Genomic DNA, 22,171 nt, shown 5'->3' with positions numbered 1-22,171 from the left:
CCACAACAAGTGGGAATTATGGGAGTAAAATTCAAGGTGAGATTTGAGTGGGGACACAGGCAAACCATATCATTCCACCCGTGGCGCCACCAAATCTCATGTCCTCACATTTCAAAACCAATCATGCCTTCCCAACAGTCCCCCAAAGTCTTAAATTATTTCAGCATTAACCCAAAAGTCCACAGTTCAAAGTCTCATCTGAGACAAGGCAAGTCTCTTCCGCCTATGAGCCTATAAAATCAAAAGCAAGAGAGTTATTCCTAGATATAGTAGGGGTGCAGGTGTTAGATAAATACAGCCATTCCAAATGGGAGAAATTCACCAAAACACAGGGGTTATGGGGCCTATAAAGGTCCAAAATCCAGTGGGGCAGTCAAATTTTAAAACTACAAAATGATCTCCTTTGACTCCAGGTCTCACATCCAGGTCAAGTTAATGCAAGAGGTGGGTTCCATGTTCTTAGGCAGCTCTACCCTTGTGGCTTTGCAAGCTACAGCCTCCCTGCTGGATGCTTTCATGGGCTGGCATTGAGTGTCTGCGACTTTTCCAGGTACACAGCGCAAGCTGTCAGTGGATCTACTGTTTTGAGGTCTAGAGGATGGTGGCCTTCTTCTCAGAGCTTCACTAGGCAGTCCCCCATTAGGGACTCTGTGTGGGGTCTTTGACCCCACATTTCTCTTCTGCACTGCCCTAGCAGAGGTTCTCCATGATTGTCCCCCACCCACCTGCAGCAAACTGCTTCCTGGCCCTCCAGGTGTTTCCATACATCTTCTGAAATCTAGGCAGAGGTTCCCAAACCCCAGTTATTGACATCTGTGCTCTCACAGGCTCAACGCCACTTGGAAGCAGCCAAGGCTTGGGGCTTGCAACCTATGAAGCCAGAGCTCAAGCTCTACATTGGCCCCTTTCAGCCACAGCTGGAGCAGCTGGGACACAGGGCACAGTACAGGGTCCCGGGGTCTGGCGCACAAAATAATTTTTTCCTAGGCCTCTGGGCTTGTGATGGGAGGGGCTGCCATGAAAACTTCTGACATGCCCTGGAGACATTTTCCCCTTTGTTTTGGGATTAACAATTAAGCTCCTCATTACTTATGCAAATTTTTGCAGCCAATTGAATTTCTCCTCAGAAAATGGATTTTTGTTTTTCTATCACATTGTCAAGCTGCAAATTTCCCAAACTTATAAGCTCTGCTTTCCTTGTAAAACTGAATGTTTTTAATAGCACCCAGTTCACCTCTTGAATGCTTTGATGCTTAGGAATTTCTTCTATCAGATATCCTAAATCATCTCTCTCAAGTTCAAAGTTCCACAAATTTCTAGGGCAGGGGCAAAATGCTTCCAGTCTCTTTGCTGAAACATAACAAGAGTCACCTTTGCTCCAGTTCCCAAAAATTTCCACATCTCCATCAGAGACCATCTCAGCCTGGAGTTTATTGTCCATACCGCTATCAGGCTTTTGGTCAAAGCCATTCAGCAAGTTCCCAGGAAGTTCCAAACTTTCTCATATTTTTCTGTCTTCTTCTGAACCCTCCAAACTGTTCCAGCTTCTGTCTGTTACCCAGTTCCAAAGTCACTTCCAAATTTTTGGGCATATTTTCAGCAACATCCCACTCCCAGTACCACTTTACTCTATTAGTCCATTTTCTCACTGCTGTTAAAGACATATCAGAGACTGGGAAGTAAAAGATATTTAATTGGACTTACAGTTCCACATGGCTGAAGAGGCCTCAGAATCATGGTGGACAATGAAAGGCACTTTTTACATGGCAGAATCAAATGAAAATGAGGAAGATGCAAAAGTGGAAACCCTGATTAAACCATCAGATCTCGTGAAATTTTTTCACTACCACGAGAACAGTATGGGGGAACCACTCCCATGATTCAAATTATCCCCTACCGAGTCCTTTGCACAACACATGGGCATTATGGGAGTACAATTGAAGATGAGATTTTGGTGGGGACACAGCCAAACCATATCAGCATAACTGTTTGCCATTAATGCCCTTACCCTCCCAAGTATCATATGAGTAGGTATCTAGAGGTTCCCATAATGGCATCAAGAGTGAATTTCAGGAAATGAGGCAAAGAGATGTTGTACCAACATGAGGTCAGGCACAATCAGGTTGCATCTGTGTCCACAGAGGGGTGACCCCGCAAAAATATGTACAAAATGCTATATTTAATGTGTCTGATTCGGTATACTGGTTGTGCCATCAGGACCATACCCATTTTCTCCAAAATATTAGGCTCTCATGTTGCAATATAGGGATTACATATCTATCAGAATAAGAGGTCCTGACCTTTTTCTTTTTTTTTAACAAAAGTGGAAGAAAAAGTTCAATAAAAAACATTTCCTTTTAAGTGGTAGCCATATGCAATAACTAAAAGCCTTCAGGCAAGCTACATTCCCTATTATTGCAACTGATCACAGATTGTAGTAATATCCATTATCTTTTTCCTCCTCTGCTACAATTTCTAGATTACCCTCTGTAATGGTTAATATTGAGTGTCAACTTGATTGGATTGAAGGATGCAAAGTATTGTTCCTGGGTGTGTCTGTGAGGGTGTTGCCAAAGGATAATAACAGTTGAGTCAGTTGACTGGGAAAGGCAGACTCACCCTCAATCTGGATGGGCACAATCTAATCAGCAGCAGCAAGGTCAGAATAAAGCAGGCAGAAGAATGTGGACAGACTAGACTGGCTTAATTCTCCAGCTGACATCTTTCCCACGTGCTGGATACTTCCTGCCCTCGAATGTTGGACTCCAGGTTTTTCAGCTTTTGGATGTTTGGACCTTTGACCACAGACCAAAGACTGAACTGTCTGCTTCCCTAGTTTTGATGCTTTGGAACTCCTGCTGGCTCCCTTGCTCCTCAGCTTGCTGATGTCCTACTGTGTCAATATTCCGTAATAAACTCCTTTATATGTACATCTTTCCTATTAGTTCTGTCCCTCTAGAAAACTCTGACTAATACACCCTCAGACTTAGTGAGCAATTAGTTTGGTCTGAGCTGCTTCCTGTTACGGATATTAAGACCTTAATCCCACAAGAGACAAAATTCTTTGTTACCATGATCGTAAATGGGCATATTTTGAACCTTCCTCAAAATGTCCAAGGAACGCATGGAATGTAAGTTTCTTTGGCTTGTCACCTATTCCAGGTTTGAGTCTCACATTTTTTTTTCCAGAATACCTTGACTTTGATAAAGGAGATCTGTGAAGACTTCACAAGGTCTGCCACTTTTATATTTTGAACTTTGGCCTGATTTTCAGAACAAACTTTTCTGTGGTTACAGAAGATCATAATCTGCTTTAAAGTTACCTTAGAGACCTTATGTTCTCCTCAGTATGCATTTAGTTGAATGTTGCTGTTCTGAGCCTAACATTTTAATTTTTAAAAATATTCCAATCAGTGAAACAAAGTCAGCTTTTCATCTTTACTTATTTTTCCAATACAGGTCAAGTGCCCAGGAAATGAGCATCACAATGGCTTACTTTCCTATTTACACCATCCTCATTAAGCACAAGTTAAAATCACAGTAGCTGTATTACATTGAATGCCAGACTTTACCACCACACACGTACCTCCTTCACACATTAATTACTAAAATGTTTAGCTCAGCTTCTTAGTAATTCATGTGCGAACTCTGATCCTTAGGATCTACTTTCTAGGGCCATTTGTGGTTTCAACTCTCTTCACATAGGTTATCTACAAAGTAGAGTGTGAAGTAGAGGACTTACATGCTTTTCTTTTACTTATTAAGATGTATAAATCCAAGGAGGAGTAAGGACGAATGATACAATGTTGAGCTGTTTAATATCTTGCTCTATCCCAAAGAACCTGAAGAAAATGCACTTTGGAACTCTCAACTGAAATAAATTCTAGGACAAGAAGCCTAGGGTACTGACATATAGCAAGGCATGTCAGGTGGTGAGTAGGTAAAGTAGACTGGAGCCCATGTAGAGTGGCTTACTACAGCAACATTTGGATTATGAGAGGGAGGCGGGGAAAGGAGATCAGAAATGGTACAAAACAGGTGTCCCATAAAGTGGTTTTTAAGTTACAGAGTTCTACATTACAGAACCAAAAACTAAGTTGGATTAGATGATAATGAATCTTACCAATATTTTATTAAAATAAATTTAAATCTCATCCTAAGGCATTCTCCATGTGGGATGGATGGAGTGAAACAGTTCTATAAATGCATTATTAAAAAACTTTCAAAATACCTGTGAAGAAAGATGGCTACAGGGAAGATTTTATTAAAAAGTATAGTTTCTATACACATTAGAATAAGTTGCACCAAAGAAAGATAGCAGGCAAAATGAGAACAAAAGAAGGACATTATACATAAAAAACCTTGTAAAATAGTAAAAAGTTTATAAGAGTAGACTATATTATAAAATAGTGTTATGTTAAAAAATTCAATAATCCAGCCAGACTACTAATTTAAATTTTTCTTTTGTAAATGAATAACATTAAAAAAAAGAGCGAAACTCCTCCACATTTATAGTACTTAAGAGCAAAATTAGATATTACACATTGTGGGACTAATTGTGTTTAGATTTAATCAGTGTTAAATAATGAACATTAATAAGGAGATAAAATATCACTTTTTGAATTGTATTCTTATGGCCATGCTTTAACTCTTTACTATCCCCCTACTTTGACTGTATGTTTGCCAAAATTATTAGATTTTTTGCATAACATTAATATTCTACTTCCAAAAATAAATACAATAGAAAAATTTAAGCAAATAGGTAAGTCAAAATAAAAATGTTTCTACAAATGTGCATGTACAGACAAGCATGGCAGAAAAGAAAGCTTAAAGAGGAGAAAATTCTCATCTCCGGGACCACCCTGGATGGTTCTGTGTAAACCACGCACAATTGACTAGGATTCATTTGTTCATGAAGTCGAATAATCTGTTTATCCTATTTTTGAAGCAACATATTATATGATTAAATGTTAATCATATAATTATGTTTATATGATACTGCTCTCTAAAAAATTCTGTTACAGCATAATTTATATCTTATCGTTAAAATTTCAAAAACCATTTGTTAGTCAGAAGATCTCTCCAGATCTTATTTCATACTTTATCACATGGCAATACTACATATGTCAAACAAAAGAGTTATATCTCTATCTCTATTACAATCCTAACCAAAACCTGCCTCACACTTATTTATAGGAGAGTCGAGTGGGGACATTCTAAATCCTTCACTGTACTTTAAACACAAACATCACTGGGATTTAAAGATATAATTTGATGTAAGTTTTTACCAATTAAATGTAAATTCCTGTGGAGGGATCATAATATTATTTTTTCTCCTTTATTAATCATTAAAAATAAAGTTCCCTTACTATACAATCTTTCTAAATAAAGGTTTTCACCATCCTTTGCCACAATACAGTCAAGTGATTTCAGCTAATAACTCACATATATCTCATCTAGAATGTTGGATGTAAATTATCACCATTAATGATGTAAGTGACATATTAACACAAAGAACACAAACAAATTAAAATGAGAAGACACATTTCTTGGAGAGAAAGCATTATTGAGGCTGTTAGCTAAGTCCCATGGGAGACAGTGAAGGAAGAAGACACATTTCATAGAGAGAAACATGTTTGAGGCTGTTAGCTAAGTCCCAGGGGAGAGAGTGAAGGAAGGAAAAAAATGCAGAAAAACAGTTAAGTGAGAAGAAAAAGTAGTTATAACAGAGTCAAGGGAAAAGAACAACCAAAGCAGGTAGGACAGTAGCATCTGGATTCTCTCCCCTGAGTATCTTAACCACGTATTAAAATATAAACGTTTGAGCTAATGGTAACAATTATTATTTGACTCCAATCATTTCAGGCTCTGTTTCTCGCCTCTTTCCCTCAAAGTATTAACTCTGTTAGGTTGTCTCAACTTCCACTATTATACACTCACTCATTTATACATTTAAAGCCTCTGGACTATTTTTCTTCCGTTTAAGTTTCTCTCTCAATATAGGCATAGAAAGAGCTCACCTTTGTGCCTAATTTGGAACAGTTTCATAGGTGGCTTCTCTTCTAGGTCCCTGAATGTTGGGGTCTTAAAAACTTGTTTATATTAGTGAGGTTAGCATGAGTGGCTTCCTGGACAATCCTCACCTCCCTGTCACTCCATTGTTTGAATGATCCTGCCCACAGTCCAGACGTGTTGCGAGAAAGATCCACATCCATCAGGGATTGTTGTCCACCCCGATGCTGTGCGTTTTGAGAAGAAAAGATTCCTTTCTCCCACTCTGATCCAGGTCTAAATAGATAATAGGTAGAAGCTTTAAGGCTTAGGGCGCCTGAAAATCGGACACAGACTTTTTATGTGGCAAGTGACTTGTTTTTCTAAGACCACCAGAGCGAGCACAAAAGAACCAGCAAGTAGGCAAAGGTAAGGAGCAAAACTGCAAGTTTATTTTGGTCACCTAGCTTCAGGGGAAGAAGGTGGGTAGGGAGAAGTCTGTCGGCCTCCGGCAAATGAGGCCAACAGAGTCGCCCGTGGCGCTCTCGGACGGAATTTCCACAGTCCCCACCGCAGTGGGGAAGCTGGGAAGTCCCTGGGACCTGCGTCCAGAGCGGCTTTTCTAGGAGTGGGAGGGCAATAGGCGGGGCACGGGCGTGTCAGGGGCGTTCTGCAGGTGCGACCAGGTAAATCTTGGTCTCTTCGGGTTGACGTCACCTGGCGCATGCCCAGTTGGTCTGCACCTTCCCTGGTTGCCGGCTGCATTTTTGCGCGCAGGGGAAAAGTTGGGGGAGGGATGAAGAACCCGGAAGTGCACCATCTTGCCTCCGTTCGTCCAAACAGCAAGGACTGAAACTCATGGGAAAACATAGTAGCTGTGAAAAAGAGAAGACAAAATACATCAATGAAAATGTCTGGACTTCCCATGATGCTGTGCACTGTGAGACACCGACCTTGTGAGTATTACGGAAAGGCCCCCTTATCACAGGCATCAGTATTGTTTGGATGGGTGTACGCAGAAGGGTCTGAGTCAGGTGTTATGCACAGATGGCTGTAGGAAGTAAGCGTGTGAATGGTGGAGGCAGGGGAAAGGGTTTCAGAATGCTACAAGTAGAGGGAGGCTCATAGAAACAATTCTCATGTTCTTCTGATAGGGACATGAAAGCTTCCTGTTGTTAACTGTAATGGGATTCCATGGCAATCATATGCTATTGCTGCCCAGAATATCTTGAATTAAAAATGTTACTTAGGCTTTAATTTATATCCCATATATTATCATAGCATTATAATTTATATCAGATATTTGAAATTGGATGTCTGGGTTAAATTTAACCTTACTGGCTATTGAGTAATTAAATTGATGAGGAATTTTTAAAAATCACCAGGAAGATTTCATAAGTTGATTGCTATTATTGTTATAATATTTTTAAACTACTCCCATTAACACATATTTTAGCCAATATAGTGAAATCTCAAAACAACAGACCTAAATATATCTAGTGTTCATTAAAAGTCTCAAACATGTGGAAAACATTGTGGCAAGGAAAAAGTTATTAGTAGAATAGCACTCTTTTCCTTTTCAGAACTTACCAAATGGTATTACTCAATTTTTGTTAATTGAAATAGTTATCTGTATCTTAATTGTAAGTAATGTTGTATCCTTTTATGCCTAAAGCCTATGGATTGAATAGCATACATTTCTACAAACTCCCTGAGATACAATTTGATTCTGTGCATCAATTTTTGTCATAATAATGATGCCTGAACCTATCCAACTGATTAACAGCATAGAGGATGAGTGTGATGATACTGGCACCTTGACTGGATTGTTTACCAGAAGGATATACGACACTGAATGAAGGGCAGAATTTCTCCAACAAATAGAGTGATATTCGACATGTAAGAATGTGCCTGGGGAAAAGAGTTAGGCAATCAAGAATGGTGGTGGTGCTCAGTCAAGTGCTCTCACCTCTAGTCTCCAAGCCAATAACCTACATACCAAGAACTCACCAAGAATGTAGCTTGTCCCTACCACCGTTAAGGAATGAAATAGTAGAGAAACATAAGAGTAAAAGATACATTACACATTCAAAGTAGAAACATTTCACAGAGACAAAGCCCCGCTGCTTCCGATAAGCACAACAAAGTCCTATTCATGTGAGGACTCTTCTCTTAAATAATGGGGGAGAACTCAGAAAGAAGGTAGACATAGAGCAGGTAGAAACAGCGGAAAAGGGCATGATCCCCAGCACAGCTCAAATAGAATGAATTGTTCCAAAGAAGCTAAGATTAAGCACTCTGTGATCATATGAATATAAATGAGTATATAGGTACATATTTTATGGTAGAATAACAGTTCAACTCTAACTGTAGAAAGAATAATTTAAGTGGGACAATAAAAGAGCTCCATTTCCCGAGCTATTTAAAGTAGCATCTGAGTCATCAGGCAGCAAGGCGCTTTGTATTTCCTAAAGGACAGAGCATGTACTTGATAAAGGATCGTTGATTCATGGAACAGTTAGCAAAGTTAATCTTCTGACTTCAGAAAGAGAGAGACCACAGATTGTCTATCAAATAGAGTAAATAGATGGGGCCACCCACTCAGTAATTCATTTGCCCCAGTTAATTCAATGACTTTTTTTGTTCTCTCTGATAGATAGATAAAAACATACAGTCAAGGCCAAAATACTTTTTTTTTCCATATCAAAAGCATACTGCACATAAAAGTGGATAATGCGCATTAAATGACATATTTCTGTGGCTTTTAGTTTCAAGACTACTTTCTTGTGCTCTATTTGACCCCACATCTCCTAGTCACAGCATTGCTATGACTAGCAAATGGCCCTTTTTTATTGCTGTAATCATTGAGGCTATACCATATGCTTTCTAACGGATGAACATGAAAATAGTAAAACTAATTATTTAAATTAGTTTCAGGGATACTGTTCATGGCATAGAATAGACTTCATGAATCTTTTGCAGCTATTTCAACTCACAATGTGCCAGCTTCTGTAGATTTAACTCTCAACCTATCCTATATTTTCTTGACCTTGACCACATTATTAACATTTCATGATTCTGGAACAGTACTTACTCCATAATGACCATACTCTTTTATGATCTATTATAATAATAGATTACACAATTATTTTATAGGATAATATATTAAAATCCTCTGAATTTTTAAAAAGCCTTTGAGCAAAATGTGAATAGGTCTAACAAGGTAAAAGAAATGACCTAGTTCTGTCTGCTTAAACTGCGGTTTGTCTCCTCAGAAAGGGTACCTGGCTCAGCAAAATCCATCAGCAATATGAAAAGACTCTCCTCCTCAGCCCACAAGTGGCTAAGCTCTATCTACAGGGTGATAACCGGGATCTGTGTCTCTGTTTATAGGAAGAAACTGTTATAGGAAAGGGGTCCCTATGCAGACCCCAAGAGACGGCTCTTGAATCTTGCGCAAGAAAGATTTCCAGGCAATTCCATAAAGTGAAAGCAAGTTTATTAAGAAAGTAAAGAAATAAATGAGTGGCCACTCCATAGGCAGAGCAGTACAGAAGGTTGCTGGTTGCCCATTTTTATGGTTATTTCTTGATTGCATGCTAAACAAGGTATAGATTATTCATGAGTTTTCTGGCAAAGGGGGTAGTAATTTCAGGAACTGAGGGTTCCTCCACTTTTTAGACTGCATAGGGTAACTTCCTGGCGTTGACATGGTATCTGTAAACTGTCAGGGCTCTGGTGGGAGTATCTTTTAGCATGTGAATGCCTTCTAACTAGCATATAATGCGCAGTGAGGATGACTAGAGGTCACTCTTGTTGCCATCTTGGGTTTCGTAGATTTGGGTCGACTTCTTTACTGCAACCTGTTTTATCAGCAAGCCCTTTATGACCTGTGTCTTGTGCCAACTTCCTATCTCATCCTGTGAGTCAGAATGCCTAACTCACTGGGGATGCAGCCCAGCAGGTCTCAGTTTTATGTGATCCAGCCCCTACTCAAGATGGAGTCTCTCTGGTTCAAATGCCTCTGACAAGACCATCCCCTCTTATTTCTAGCCTAATAATTCAGATGTTAATGTTACATAAACATTAAATTTTCTTTTGTTTTCAATGTAAAATTCTTTTGATACTTCATGATACTTAGTCAATTTATATTCCACCACTAATACTGATTTTTAGCAATTCCTATGAAATGAACATAAATCTTAGAAGCAAGATATGATTCTTTTTTTTTTCTGCTTTCATAGCTTGGTTTTCAGTGAGTAAAATGAAGTAGATCCGAGAGTGTCTCTGGATAAAATGGAGCAATAAAGCTGTTAATCATGTTTGTGGCAAACAGAAATGCAAAGCCTCTAAAATGATTGGAAGTCTTACATCTGAATGAGCATAAAGATGAAGTAGATAGAGGTGCATAAAATATCCCAGGGGCTTTTTACTATTATCTTCATTAGAGTTCCAGGTTAATGCATGCTTTATTGCCCAGAAATTCATTTCATTTGCATTTTAACTGGGTTTTAGTCAAGTTAATCCTTTTTCTTCCCTTGCTAAGAAACTATTTCGCTACTACAGCAAAATGCTGAAAGGAGAGACAGAAATTGAAAGTCTACTTATACTAAAATGTAAATTTGTCATAGTTTACTAAAGAGGAGAGATCACTATACCAAGTTCACTAGATCATATTATTTTTTATTTATTTATTTATTTTTATTTTTTTGAGATGGAGTCTCGCTCTGTCACCCAGGCTGGAGTGCTGTGGTCAGATCTCAGCTCACTGCAAGCTCCGCCTCCCGGGTTCACGCCATTCTCCTTTCTCAGCCTCCCGGGTAGCTGGGACTACAGGCGCCGCCACCTCGCCCGGCTAGTTTTTTGTAGTTTTTGGTAGAGACAGGGTTTCACCGTGTTAGCCAGGATGGTCTTGATCTCCTGACCTCGTGATCCGCCCGTCTCGGCCTCCCAAAGTGCTGGGATTACAGGCTTGAGCCACCGTGCCCGGCGATCATATTATTTTTGACACCAAAAATTGTGTTGTGTATTAAAGAGTAAGCTCTATTAGATGACAAGGAATTTGATTCATTTGTGCTAAAGATTTAATATCAAGGAAGATTCACTAAAAATCAACATCTCATTTTTACAAGTGTGAAAGTGATAAAGCAACCACATATTTAGAACTATCCAATTAATTTTCACAACAAACTCTAACATCTAATACCATGCATCATTTAAACACTGTCAATAAAAGAGCAATTTAAGTTGTATTTTGGAAATGCATTCGGTTCAGTAGTATATTGGCCTAATAAAAAGACAAAATATTTTTTAATTGAAAAAAGTAGGTTCGTGGCCTAAATCTTAATAATTTTAAGTTCACGTGGAAATAAAATAGTTTTGTTTATGAGATAGCTTGTTAAAAAATAAACTGCTGATAGCTCCTTATTAAAGTGGCCCCTTCAGGTAAACAGACATCTTAGAAAATCCCAAAGAAAAAAATGAGAATAAAAACAGGCCGATAACATGGGGACAATAGACAATAGGAAGCTTTCTTTGTTATTTATTTTGAAATACTTAAAATATATATTTGTAAGATAAAAGATAATATTTAAGAATACTCATACTGTGTTTATTAAGATCTCTAAACTTTCTTTTAATATTATTTTAAAATCTGTGCTATTTCTTAAGTAGATATAAAAAAATTGTTTCTCCCTCACTAACACTTGAGAGATAAGCTCTTCTTACCTCAAACCATCATTTCAAGTTTAGGATGGCTTTCTGTGATGTTTGTGGACAGCAGATGGTCTGCTGGAAGTGTATTGCTTTCAATTACTATCTTCTTTTAAAAAGCTTGTGAGCTGTCAATTATTTCAGCTGTTTACCAATAAAAGTATTGCAGGTGTGGTGGCCCATGCCTGTAATCCCGGCACTTTGGGAGGCCTACCCGGGTGGATCACTTGAGACCAGGAGTTCAAGACCAGCCTGGCCAACATGGTAAAACCCCATCTGTACCTAAAAACACAAAAATAAATGGGACATACTGTCACATGCGTGTAGTCCCAGCTACTCAGGAGTCTGAGGCAGGAGGATCACTTGAACCCAGGAAGTGGAGGTTGCAGTGAGCTGAGATCGTGCCACTGCACTCCAGCCTGGGAGATGGAGTGAGAGTCTATCTCAAAAAGAAAAAATAATGGTAATAATAATAAAGGTGTATAGGAGAGAGAGTAGGGGGAACCCTACATTGTTTCAAACCTATAGTTTCCCTAAGGAAACTGAGGAAAAAATTATTTGAAATGATTAATAGAAGCTAAGCAGAAAGCTGTTTCTTCACTCTGATGATTAATACTAGCTATAAAGTCCAGGATTTTAAATGAAAACAAAACAATCCATGGAGACTTTGATGATCTTTATGACACAATTGGCTTTCAATACATTCCTGGTCATAAGACTAAACAGAGTTCTTATTCTCAAGTCTAACTCTGTTTCTACTGAAGTTGATGGAAACATCTATTTACTTGAATCAAAGTATCTTCAACTTAATTTATAAAAAGTGATGTTCCATAAGTTAGTCATGAAATTTATAAAGACATTCATTACATGTCTTTGTAATGATATTGTACATTATAAAGCTAATTATTACAACATTTTGATTGAAAAAAATAAAATTCTGATAAAAAAATAGAAGTATATTATTCTTACTTTAAGTTGATTGCATTTTAAAGTGTTTTTATCTGTGTATCTACCAGATTAACACTTTACATGAATTATTTTCTTTTTTCTTTCTTTTTTTTTTTTTTTTTGACAGGCTCTTACTGTGTTGCCCAGGCTGGAGTGCTGTGACATGATCTCAGCTCACTGCAGTCTCAACCAACTAGGCTCAGGTGATTCTCCCACCTCAGCCTATCAGCTAGCTGGGACTACAGACATGCACAAAAACCACATTATTATCTCCATAGATGCAGAAAAGGCCTCCAAAAAAATTCAACATCCCTTCATGTTAAAAACTCTCAAAAACTAGGTATTGATGGAACTTATCTCAAATAATAAGAGTTATTTATGACTGACACACAGCCAATATCATATTGAATGGGCAAAAGCTGGAGGCATTCCCTTTGAAAACTGGTACAAGACAAACACACCCTCTCTCACCACTCCTATTCAGCATAGTATTGGAAGTTCTGGCCAGGGCAATCAGGCAAGAGAAAGAAATAAGGGATATTCATATAGGAAGAGAGAAAGTCAAGTTGTCTCTCTTTGCAGATGACATAATTTTATATTTAGAAAACCACATCATCTCAGCCCAAAAACTTCCTGAACTGATAAGAAACTTCAGCAAAGTCTCGGGATACAAAATCAATGTGCAAAAATCACGAGCATTCTTTTACACCAACAATAGGCAAGCAGAGAGCCAAATCATGAATGAACTCCCATTCACAGTCACTACAAGGTAATAAAATACCTAGGAAATACAGCTAACAAGGGATGTGAAGGGCCTCTTCAAGGAGAATTACAAACCACTTACCAAGGAAATCAGAGAGGATACAAACAAATGGAAAAAAACAATCCATCCTCATGGATAGGAAGAATCAATATAATGAAAATGGCCATACTGCCCAAAGTCATTTACAGATTCAATGCTATTCCCATCAAACTACCATTGACATTCTTCACAGAATTAGAACAATCTATTTTAAATTTCATATGGAATCAAAGAAGACCCCATATAGCTAAGACAATCCTAAGCCAAAAGAGCAAAGCTGGAGGCATCACACTATACAAAATCAAACTGTACTACAAGGCTACAGTAACCAAAACAGCATGGTACTGGTGCTAAAACAGGCATATAGACCAGTGGAGCAGAACAGAGACCTCAGAAATAACACCACACATCTACAACCATTGCATCTTCAACAAACCTGACAAAAACAAGCAACAGGGTAAGGATCTTCTATTCATTAAAAGGTTCTGGGAAAACTGGATAGACATATGCAGAAAACTGAAACTGGACCCCTTACTTATACCTTATAAAAAATTAACTCAAGATGGATTAAAGACTTAAATGTAAATCCCAAAACCATAAAAACCCTAGAAGAAAACCTAGGCAATACCATTCAGGATATAGGCATGGGCAAACACTTCATGACAAATGCCAAAAGCAATTGCAACCAAAGCCAAAATTGATAAATGGGATCTAATTAAACTAAAGTGTTTCTGCACAACAAAAGAAACTATCATCAGAGTGAACAGGCAGCCTACGAAATGGGAGAAAATTTTTGCAATCCACCCTTCTGACAAAGGTCTGATATCCAGACTTTACAAGGAACTTAAACATATTTACAAGAGAAAACAACCCCATCAAAAAGTGGGCAAAGGATATGAACAAATACTTCTCAAAAGAAGACATTTACACACCCAACAAACATATGAAAAAAGCTCAACATCACTGATCATCAGAGAAACACAAATCAAAACCATAGTAAGATACCATATCATGTCAGTCAGAATGATGATTATTAAAAAGCTAGGAAACAATAGATGCCAGTGAGGCTGTGGAGAAATAAGTATGCTTTTATACTGTTGGTGGGAATGTAAATTAGTTCAACCATTGTAGAAGACAGTATGGCAAATTCCTCAAAGATCTAGAACCAGAAATACCATTTGACCCGACAATCCCATTACTGGTATATACCCAAAGGATATAAATTGTTTTACTATAAATACACATGCAAACGTATGTTTACTGAAGCACTATTTAGCAAAGACATGGAATCAATCCATTGCCCATCAGTGATAGACTGGATTAAAAAAAAATGAGGTATATTTAAATCATGAAATACTATGCAGCCATAAAAAGGAATGAGATCATGTCCTTTGCAGGGACATGGATGAAGCTGGAAGTCATCATCCTCAGCAAACTAACAGAGGAACAGAAAACCAAGCACTGCATGTTCTCAGTCATAAGTGGGAGTTGGACAATGAGAACACAAGGACACCGGGAGGGGAACAACACACACCAGGGCTTGTTGGGGGGTGGGAGGTGAGGGGAGAGAAGGTAGAGGATGGGTCAATAGGTGCAGTAAACCACCAGGGCACACGTATGCCTATGTAACAAACCTACATGTTCTGCACATGTATCCCATTTTTTGTTTTTTTTTTAGAAGAAATAAAAAATATCAGGCAAAATATAATTCAAATTAAGTTTTAAAAACCATTATTACAAAAATGAATCATTATTACAGTATCCGAAAGAACAATTAAATAATCTTCTAAAATTAAAGCATCAATATCAGTTTCTCAAGGAGAAGGCCTTAAAACCAAATTTGAAATCAATAGAAATATTTCCCAGTCTTTTGGAAAAGGGTGAGCCTAGTAAGAATCCAATGAAAATTCAACGTTAAGGTGAATTTGTCTTTATAACTGAGAAAAATAACCCATGAATTGCAAAATGGGTCAAATTATTCTATATCTTACTTCTGGATAAAAAAAATAAAACAAATATCTGGTATGTCAGAGATGCTGCCCACACATTTTAAAACCTGTAATTTTTTAAAAATCTAAATTTCTTTTATATATTTTTTTCTCTTTTTATATTAACATTTTCCTAACAAAACATTTGATAGAACAATTTATCAGGCTAGGCAGTGTGGCTCACTGCTGTAATCTTAGCACTTTGGGAGGCTGAAGTGGGTGGATCACTTGAAGTCAGGAGTTCGAGACCAGCCTGGCCAACATGGTGAGACCCTATCTCTACTAAAAGTACAAAAATAAGCTGGGAGTGTTGGCATGTACCTGTAGTCCCAGCTACTCAGGGGGCTGAGGCAGGAGAATCGCTGGAAACTGGTAGGTGGAGGGTGTATTGAGCCGAGATTGCACCACTGCACTCCAGCCTGGGTGACAGAGTGAGACTGTGTTTCAAAATAAGTAAATAAATAAATAAATAAATTATCTTTGTGATTTAGGAGCATTTTAATATTAACTTTATAGCCAAATACACACAAAATGGAAGAAATTAAAATGACTGCCTGAATTTTCTCCGGGAGAAAAAAAAATCTCTTCAATAAAAATATAAATAAATCTTCCAACAAAATCAAGAAAAATAAAGTTTACATGGGTGGAGGAAGATGGCTGAATGGAGGGGCCTGACATTCCTACCCCCATATAAAGGATCAAAACAACAATTAAACCAACACATTTGAACTGGAATGTTTGAGAGAGAGTGATGGAGTACAATGTCGGGATGATAAAATGCGTAGAGGAAGGAGAACTTTAGGGAGGGTCTGAAAAATAAAAGGAAGCAGCCTGCCTTTGCCACATCTTCTTCCCAGCCGGATTCAACTCAGGGAAAGAAGGTACTTTCCCCAGGAGAGAAAAGGTAGGCAGGAGGCTCCCAGCGGCCCCGTCAACATTGCAAACACCTACAGTCTTTGCTAATGGAGAATCCTGTAGTCCCCACAGGAACTGAGCTTAGTTTTGGGAGCTGCCTTGTACCCACACCACTGCACTGCACCAGACAAGAAGCCCACAGTGTGCCCTGCTCCTCACTCCATGACCCAAGCTGAATCTGTATGGTGTCATCTTGACCACTGGAATCACAGCTAAAGTGCATCCTGCTTCAGGAGCCAGTAGCCACTACATCTTTCCATTCCTGAGTCCATGCTACCATGATGCCACATTCATACATCACAGTGCACTCACTGAGCTGCCACAGCTTCCTATACCTAGAGAACAAGCTGTCTAGGAGGTGCTATGCCTTCCATATCCTATAAACTGCAGACCCTAGCCTCTTGGATCATAGGTCCAGCAACCTGATGCTGGAGTCCACGTGGACCCTGCCCCCAAGAACAAGCAGTCCTGCCCAGAGAAGTTGTATCCAAAATGGGTGCATGCTCACCAGCCAGATATATCGCCCCTAAACCATTACACTTATTTGATCATTACACAATGTATACATATATGGGAATACAACAATGCACTTTATACATATATACAATTGTTTCAAATAAATTTTACAAAGGACAAATATGTGCTTTGGATTATTTAAATAAATTTAACATTTATATTATTGTCATAAAAAAAGAGAGAAATAAAAACTAACATTTAGAACAAAGATTATTTTTTCCCATAAGAAATCTCATGGAATCTAAATTGTACCTCAAATTCTTGATATGAGATACTATAAAGGTATTCAATATAAGAATAGAAATTTCTTTTATATGTTCCTTAATGGGATAAAACACATCAATTATCTTTCTATTTTATGTTCAGAGAGAGTGAGGGACCAGTGATGCTGGTCAGGAAATCTGAAACATGACTAGCAATTTTGCATGGGTATCCTTATTGGCAATATCCTTATTGCCAATAAGACCCATCACAAAGGACATTCTTTATAAAGGGCAACGTTTATGATGGAACATCCAGAACAAATGATAGTGATGACACAATTCACAGTTAATGCCTAAAACTGAGAATTTGCAAGGCTGCTGACTGTTAGCAGCTTTTACAACGCTTTTGTGATGGGGGTGGTGTAAGAATACTATACTGCAGAGTGAAAGGACAGTTGCTTCACACAAGTTCTAAATCTAGTTTGTCACGACCTCCTTATTATATGCCTAATTCTGCTCCATTCCTATAGAACACATGGTGGGAAATACAGTATAGAAATATGGGTTCTGAAGAAAATAAACATAAGATGCTTTGACATCTAGATAGTACATAATGCAATCATATATGATTGTATGATTTTTTAATGTAAATAAGATAATCTTTAAACTTAGTGTCTAAGAATTCAATGTATATGTAAAATCACCTAAATTCCAATCATTGAGTAGTACAGTCCCTGGCAGGATTGATTCAACATTTTACTATCATATGAAATAAAATGCAAAATCATGACAGCAAAAAAGAACCCCAACAGTTTAAACAGAATCATTTTCTTATTGCCAATAAGACCTCATTTAGAAAATTATCTCAGTTTCCCATCTATTAGTGTAGCATATACTTCTAGTACTCAATTTCCTGTGCACCTGGGAAGACCACATTTATCAGCCCTTTTGGACTCTTGGAGTTAGTGGAACATATATCCAGTATTCACCATTGGCTGATAAGCAGAAGTGATTTGTGCTATTTGTAGCACAAGGTATTTAATAGAAAAGTGTGGATTATCAATGCTGTCTATTCCTCATTAGTGGTGTCCAAGAATACATATTTGAGATGGAGGAAGAACAAGGTAGAAGCAGCTGAACCATGGAGGCATACATGGAAGGCACCTACCTAGAATGTTGCCAAACTCAGAAGTACCCCTTTGCTGAATTGAGACATTGATATATCTTTTTGCAATATAACCTAGTCTACTTTGGTTAATCAAATGGATCCATTCCAAAAGATTTATTACAGTCTCACAATTTGTCTTGCACACTCTTGGGCCTCCATTGTGTTGAGATTTAATATACTGCAACAAGCATTAATTTTGTTACTAAAATGATATTGTGCAAAGCATAACCATCACAAAGGGCATTCTTTAAAGGACAATGTTTATGATGGAACATCCAGAACAAATTACAGTGATGACACAAGGTTGTTTTCAGGTCTGTTGCCATCCCAGTACTTACTCAGCTATAATGTCTTCCAAAACCTTGAAGAGCATATCCTTCTCCATTCTTGTATCTATTACAATGGTTTCTGATCATTAATCATGAAAAACATCTATGATCGCAGTAGACTAATATGATGATTTTAGTGATCTGAAGTATAAAAATGCCATGGAGTGTTCAATACATAAACTGTCTGAAGGATCTGTCTGTTAGAGCTTTTGAATCCATCAGTCTCTTCTCTGTGTTATTTGCTCAGCTCTTGAAATACCTTCAGCCATTACTTGTAGCACATCTGCCTTCATAGTCAGGAGCACTTCCATTCCTCACCCTCATTTTTCAGTCTGTAAAGCACAGGGACCCTGATTTTTAGCCGTTAGTATAAAAGCACACAAATCCGACTTGACAGTAACAAGTATGCCTCCAGCGAGGCTATTTTGTCTCTGAAAAATCAATAAGTTTGATATATAATTTAACAGACTAAATTGTGGAAATATTTGGTGGTGAGAGCTTTTTCAAATTTCCTGTGTAATATATGCAGAGATTGTGCACAAGCAGAGCTGTCATTGAAGAAATGTGCCTCTTTTACAGGAAAATTAAGAAAAAGTTGGACTGAAACATTATTGCTGTTCTGATTTTTTGAAGAATGAATGCTTCTTTAAAAAAAAGACTCAAGAGAAAGAAAAAGAGTTTTAGAAAAAAAAAAAGTCATCATCATTTGTCCTCAGCTATGGGAAAATAAAACCAACAGATAATCAGATGAGCCCTGTAACCAAATTTGGGGCCACCTGATGAGCCCTTAACCAGAGTTTTCAAGATAAAACATGAGGCTTATCTCAACTAGTTAAGTGTTCCTTGCCCATTTGGCATGGAAACAATCCTTGCTTTCAAAACAGAAATGTCCATCCTTAGAACAAAAAGCACATTTTTGGCCGGGCATGGTGGCTCACGCCTGTAACCCAAGCACTTTGGGAGGCTGAGATGGGCGGATCACGAGGTCAGGAGATCGAGACCATCCTGGCTAACATGGTGAAACCCCGTCTCTACTAAAAATACAAAAAATTAGCCGGGCGTGGTGGCAGTGCCTGTAGTCCCAACTACTCGGGAGGCTGAGGCAGGAGAATGGCATGAACCCGGGAGGCGGAGTTTGCAGTGAGCCCAGATCACGCCACTGCACTCCAGCCTGGGCGACAGAGCGAGACTCCATCTCTAAATAAATAAATAAATAAAGCATTTTTTTTAGGAAGGAGAATAAAGAAATGTAACTCTGTGACATTGCTGTAAACTTAGCAGCCAGCACTGCTCCATGAAGATGGGAAGGAAGTCAAAGAAATGCAAATATGGGCTACTAGCATGAACCTATTTGTAGGCAAGTTCTTATCTTCTGACTCAATTGATGGTATGAGACAATCAATCCTCGCTGGGCAAAGCAAATATGGTGTTCTAAATAGGGTACTGTTGCAATTATTCATGTGTTCGGATGTGGTTCTTCTGTTTAGGATAAACCATCTAACTGCTGTATAGGAGTTTGGAAAATGGTCTAGTTTCAAAAGAATGCCCTGGCAAAGATCAGACAGGGTACCAAAAATGGTTGAACTGAAGTGGATGGCTAATTTTCACAGAAAGTGAATGAGTTAGAAAATTAAGCAAAACTTTGATAAGAAGATAGATATAAAACCTTAATCTAACAACATTGGATAGATAGATCTTTGAGATCACGACTTAAATCCAAACATTCCACAATTGTAGACAAAATCCTTGAAGTATTCCTCAGAATTAATTCAAGATTAATTCTCACTAGGTGAGTATTGAGTATGTAATGAAAAGATCTTAATACTTGGAAGCATCAATGAATCAATGAATCAAACAAGGCTTTAAAATAATCTAGGTCATAGAAACTAATGTGTGAAGTAGACATGACTATTTAAGCAAAGCACGTCCCAGAACCTTGGGTAACATGACATTTCTAACTAAAATATACTAGAGAAGCTTTGGGTTTTAAAAAATAGCACAATGGAATTCAGGTACATTTTCTCAGCTTCAAACTATGCCAGAAAACTAGTGAGAGAAACCCACAAAGCTAGACTTATGCCATGACTCAGCTTTCATTGTATTCATGGTTTGATTATTGATAATAGTTTTTTAATATCATGGTTTATTCTAAAATAGATTTTAAGGTGACTTGTTAAAACATACAAGAAAATGGCTTATCTTAAATCTAGGAGCAGATAACGGTTAGAACACATCAGCCTACAAAATTTTAGGTAGACATCTAGGCACATTCAGTGGGTGAATGTTCTGTATCTTAGCTCTAGGCTTTCTGGCAAGCATTTCAGAAATTTTATAATTCATGCAATTCACCATATTCATAACATGAAAATAAAACTATCTGCCCTGTGGCATTATACTTTTTAAAACTAAGAGTCAGAAGGAATTTCTCACAAGCATCTTCAAGCAGACATGAATAATGTAAGAAAAATTGTGCTCAAAAGACTTGATAAGAAATGGGTTGATGAATATTAAATTTGAAGTGTCTTTATTCTGTAGAGAACCATTGTTAATAATAATAAGTGATAAAATTCAAACAGAATTGATATGGCCTCAAACAAATACAGTGCATTTGATTCTGTCCTGTCCTCTCTTTTTCACCTGAAGATCTGACATTAGTTCTTAGGGATGATTACAAGGTTAAAGATGAAATTTTCCTATCGCTCTTGGTTGAGTCCCAAACAATGGGTTCCTCTGATTGAAAATCCTCAGCTTTATTGACAGTTAAAATATATGTAACTTGAAATCTTTAAAGAACAATGACAAATGCTGACCTTTGTTGGCATTGTCTTGTATTACAAAATCATATAAAGTGTTTGGGAAACTATGCAAGTTGCATGGTTTTAAAGCTTTTGCAATGCTTGGAGAATTATTTATAAAAAATATATTTAAAAATCTCGTTTTTCAAAGTTAAAAGAATCTAAGGCATGTGTATACATCGCTGTGGCCCACCGTGTGTCCTTTCAAATAGAAATCTGGTTTACACAAGTCAACACCATGAAATCAATAAACACCAACTAGCCTTTGCCTCCTCTATTTCCCCAGGAATCCATGAGGCGACAACTTTTGCAAAGACTACATCTGACTCTTCTAATGGTGACTGTTTCACAGGATTCTCTCTTAGCATATCTCTCTTAAAATATATAAAAGAAAAGTGATTATCTTAAATCTAAAAGCAGAAGATGGGCAAATAAGGGTTAGGAGAGATCAGGCTACAAAATGTTATGTATAGATCTAGCCACATTCAGTAGGTCAATGCTTTGTGTCTTAGCTCTAGGTGAGCTAAGCTCTAGATAACCTGTCAATGATACCTTTAACTCTAGCTAAGAATCTTCTTAATTATTGATACCCCTAACACTACTTAAGGGTATTGTTGATTTCACAGACTTTTTGTAAAATCGACTTCAAAATTTACTTAAGCTTCCCTAGCAATCACTGGAAATTTATTATTTCTTAGAAAGAAACACAAAAGGAAGAAAGATCAAGAAGGAAGGAAGGAAGGAAGGAAGGAAAGAAAGAAAGAGAAAGAAGGAAGGAAGGAAGGAAGGAAGGAAAGAAAGGAA

The sequence above is a fragment of the Colobus angolensis genome, unplaced genomic scaffold, assembly GCF_000951035.1.
Source record: "Colobus angolensis palliatus isolate OR3802 unplaced genomic scaffold, Cang.pa_1.0 Scaffold266, whole genome shotgun sequence".
Taxonomy (NCBI): domain Eukaryota; kingdom Metazoa; phylum Chordata; class Mammalia; order Primates; family Cercopithecidae; genus Colobus; species Colobus angolensis.
Note: the sequence above shows the minus strand (reverse complement) of the source record.